We start from the raw sequence: 4431 nt of genomic DNA, 5'->3' as shown, positions 1-4431 counted from the left end.
TGTTGAAACCTAATCTCCAGTGCAATAATGTTAGTAGATAGGAGCTTTGGAAGGTGATTAGGTTGTGAAGGTGAAGCTCTCATGAATGGGATTAGGGAAAAGAGACCTCAAAGAGCTCCCCTGCCTTCTTCTACTATCATATGAGGACACAGGGAGAAGACTGCTGTGTCTGAACCAGGAAGCAGGTACTCACCAGACACTAAATCTGCCAGCACCTCGATTTTGGACTTCAAAGCCTCCAGAACTGTGAGAAATATATGTGTGTTGTATAAGCCACCCCAGTCTATGGCATTTTTAAAATAGCAGTCCAAATGTACTTAGACAGTCTAAATGTATAGTATGACTGTTAGCAAGTAAAGTTGGTTTTACTACTTTCAGTTACAAGTATTGGCTCATTTTTGCTATAAAATATTATATCTTCAGTGTAGAAAATGTAAATCATATGAATTAAGCAAAATAAAGGAAAATTTTAAAGGTCACTATCACTTCAAAGAAATAATCATTGTCAATATGGTGGAGTTGTCTTTCCAGATTTTGTCCTGGGTATGCATTTAAAGATCATTCCCAGTTTAATTTTTAAACTCAGTAATAACTCAACATCTTTCTATATTACTATGGCATGCATCCACATAGCTTTTCATTGCTGCATACTCTTCTGTTGTGTAGATATAACTTTCTTTATTTCTTTATTTAATTATTTATGTATAACAAACTTTAGTTCACTTTATTTTTCTTTTTATTATTTTTTATTTTTTTTTATGATAGTCACAGAGAGAGAGAGAGAGGCAGAGACATAGGCAGAGGGAGAAGCAGGCTCCACGCACCGGGAGCCCAACGTGGGACTCGATCCTGGGTCTCCAGGATCGTGCCCTGGGCCAAAGGCAGGCGCCAAACCGCTGCGCCACCCAGGGATCCCTCACTTTATTTTTCTTGTATAAAACTATGTAGTAGCCACAGCTAGGTCCCAGGTCCTCTGCACCCTAGGTCCTCTGCACATACCCTAGGTCCTCTGCACATAGGCTCTAGTGCGAGTCTTTACAAGATGGTCAGTGAATTCCTGATAGGGAGACTTGGTGAACACCATCACTTTCCAGCGGTCAGGGGTGAGATAGCTGTAGGTCTTGGAGATCCCATCAAAAGTAGCCTTGGCAAAATTCCCTGGGATGGTAGTGCAGCGCCTGGCTGAGGTGTAGTCATCAATACTAGCCATCATCAGTAGCTTCTTGGGCACAGGGGTTGAGACAATGCCAGTGCCTCTGGGGGTAGGGATGATATGCACCAGCACAGAGCCACAGTGGCCAGTCACCTTGCATGGGACAGTGTAGGGCTTGCCAATCTTGTTCCCCCAGTAGCCTCACTGCATGTGGATGATAGAAAACTTGGCCAGGATGATGGCCCCATGGATGGCAATGGCTACCTCCTTGGAGCACTTGACACCCAGACCAGTGTGTCTCATGTAATCACCGAAGGCAAAAATGCCTTGAACCTGATCCACTGGCCAGCATAGGTCTGTTTTTGCACAGGAATGATTTTCAAAACGTCATCCTTGAGGGATGCTCCCAGAAAGAAGTCAAGGATCTCAGATTCCTTGATGGGCAGAGAGAAGAGATAGATCTCCTCCAGAGAACTGATCTTCATATCCTTGACCTGGTGGCCCAGCTTGGTGACGGGGATCCACTCCCTGTCCTCCACCTTGCCTCCACAAGCTCCCCCACCTCAGGTTTGGCCCTGACCACTGTCATGGCTCCAGCCCCAGATGCCACTGATGAAACCTCCACAGAAGCCACTATGGCCTCTCATTCCAGGTCTCTGGGGCCTCTCGGCCCTCCCACAGCATCAGTGTCATCTGTCATTTGGTATTCTCTTGAAGAACACGTAATTTATTTTTTTTTATTTATTTTTTTTTAAAAGATTTTATTTATTTATTCATGATAGTCACAGAGAGAGAGAGAGAGGCTCAGAGACACAGGCAGAGGGAGAAGCAGGCTCCGTGCACCGGGAGCCCGACGTGGGATTCGATCCCGGGTCTCCAGGATCGCGCCCTGGGCCAAAGGCAGGCGCCAAACCGCTGCGCCACCCAGGGATCCCAAGAACACGTAATTTATTTAAACAAGATGATTGACATTTAGTTTTTTCCATTTTATTCTATTAAATGCTATCCCACAAAAAAACATTCTTGTATTCATATATTTGTGTGCTCGTTTGATTATTTCCTTAAGATAAATCTGAGAATTAGAACTGGTATACCAAAGAAATGCAAACTTTTTTAATGCTTTTGACACACTGCTAAAGTGCCTCCTGTGGTGAGCAGCTTCTAAAATGGACCCAGTGAAAAATAAATAAATAAAATGGACCCAGTGATTCTCAGTTCTGGTTTCGTGACCTCAAATGTGTGAACTTGAGTGTGTGCTAGACTGATGTCTCCAACCAACAATCAGAGAGGATCAAAGACCTGTTTCCAGTAGGGAAGTGGATCTTCCCCTGATTGAAATCTGTGCCCTAACTTAACCCCTTAATTGCAGTCTTGGGAGAGATCCTGAAGTAGAAGACCCAATTAAGCTGCACCCAGAGTCTTAACTCATGGAACATGTGAGATAATAATGTTTTTTACTTTAAGTTTTGGGCAACTTAAATATATCCCCCCCCAGCACTCCAAAGATTATTCTAATTGAGAATACACTGGATTCCAATAGCATTCCTTGATATAACAGCCAAAATGTCTCCGGTATCACTGAATGTCCTTTGTGAGAAAAATCACCCCTAGCTAAAAACCATGGCTCTACACCCAAAGTGACTGGAAAAGACATTTATATGCAAAGCATATTCTAGGCATTCTTTAAAAAAAAAAAAAAGGAAGAAGCAAAGGAAGGGAAGGGAGGGAAGAGGGGAGGGAAGAAGGAAAGGAGGGAGGGAGAGAGAGAAAGAGAGAAAGAAAGAAAGAGAAAGAAAGAAGAAAGAAGAAAAGAAAGAAAGAAAGAAAGAAAGAGAAGGAAAGAGAAAGAAAGAAAGAAAGAAAGAAGAAAGAAAGAAAGAAAGGAAAGAAAGAAAGAAAAGGAAAGAAAGAAGAAAGAAAGAAAGAAGAAAGAAAGAAAAAAAAAGAAAGAAAGAAAGAAAGAAAAAGAAGAAGAAAGAAAGAAAGAAAGAAAGAAAGAAAGAAGAAAGATCAACCTAGGCCAATCTCTCAAGGAACTCACATTCCAAATAAGACACTACAAAGAAAAAAAAAAGACACTAAAACACATAAAAATACACAAAATGCTTGACATTATGGAATTGCATTCCACATTCAAAAGAAAACTAAGACCAGATTTCAACTCTTCTTTATCCAAAAGAAAGACAAATCTTAAATTAATATCTTTCATATGACCACAAGTTGAGAGACCAAGATCATTTCTAGTTTCTATTTACTTTGCAAATTGGTTAAAAATGCAGGACTAGTGGAGAGAACCAGGTGTCCAATGGTAGTAATTCCACTAACAGTGACTTTGAAAAAAAAACAACATAAATATTTTGAACTTTTGTGTCCTCTAAAATATCATTCATCTTCCAGGACTATCCAAATGGTAGGGAATGTGGAACTATATTATACAGTCAGGATTGTCTTCTCAAGGGAATGAAGTTTTATTTACTTATTTTTATCTTTCTATTAGTTCAGCATATATATTTGGAAGGCTCTAATTTTATTTACGGGCATACAGAGAAGTGAGGCACTTTTAAAGATGGTTATAGGATCCAGAGAGAAAGGCCTCTGAGACAGAACATCTTGGTGGGATGGGCTGTGATTCTAGTGCACAATTGAATTATGCCACCAATTTCACTCAGTTTGACGCAGAAATGGTCAGACACTGAGAGGCCTTGGGCAATACTTAGACGAAAAGAGTTAAAGAACTGTCTGATGAACAGGGCTGGCTTCATGGGTGTGCAACAACCTTGACTCTGAAGGGCCCTTTGCTTGGTGTAATGCTCTTTGACCACCATCTTGAAACTCACACTTTTTAAACAAGAGTCCCTGCATTTCCACATTGCACAGGGCCCTGCAAATTATATAGCTAGTCTGATGATGAGGGATGTTTTCCCAGGGGTAGTTACAAGTTACAGGAATCCATTCACTTCATCTGAAATTGTCCCTCCCCCTGCCACCCTAACAGTAAGCATTCCTATCTCTGAAGTTCTTGCTTGAACACTGATAATAGTATATCTACTGGGCACTTGGCATGTATCAGGCACTAGGCACTCTCTATGATTATATAGGTTCATATTTACAGCATCTCAGTAAGGGTTCTATTATTATGTCCATTTTACAGATGTGAGAATAGTTAAGAAATGTGCCCAGGGTCACACAGCTCTTAAGCAGAGAAGCCAGCATTCAATCCCGTGTCATCTGTTCCCATAGCCCCACCTCTGTCCATACTATACTGCCTCCACTAGCAG

At 41.3% G+C, this 4431-nt stretch overlaps 1 pseudogene; it reads right to left on the bottom strand.

Moving 5' to 3' along the window:
- Positions 1-1000: 1000 nt before the first annotated feature.
- Positions 1001-1853, bottom strand: LOC100686981 (annotated as a pseudogene).
- Positions 1854-4431: the final 2578 nt, after the last annotated feature.

This window comes from Canis lupus, chromosome 12 (genome assembly GCF_011100685.1).
Source record: "Canis lupus familiaris isolate Mischka breed German Shepherd chromosome 12, alternate assembly UU_Cfam_GSD_1.0, whole genome shotgun sequence".
NCBI classification, from domain to species: domain Eukaryota; kingdom Metazoa; phylum Chordata; class Mammalia; order Carnivora; family Canidae; genus Canis; species Canis lupus.
The sequence above is the reverse complement of the archived record's forward strand: the minus strand, read 5'-3'. Positions and strand labels throughout refer to the sequence as shown.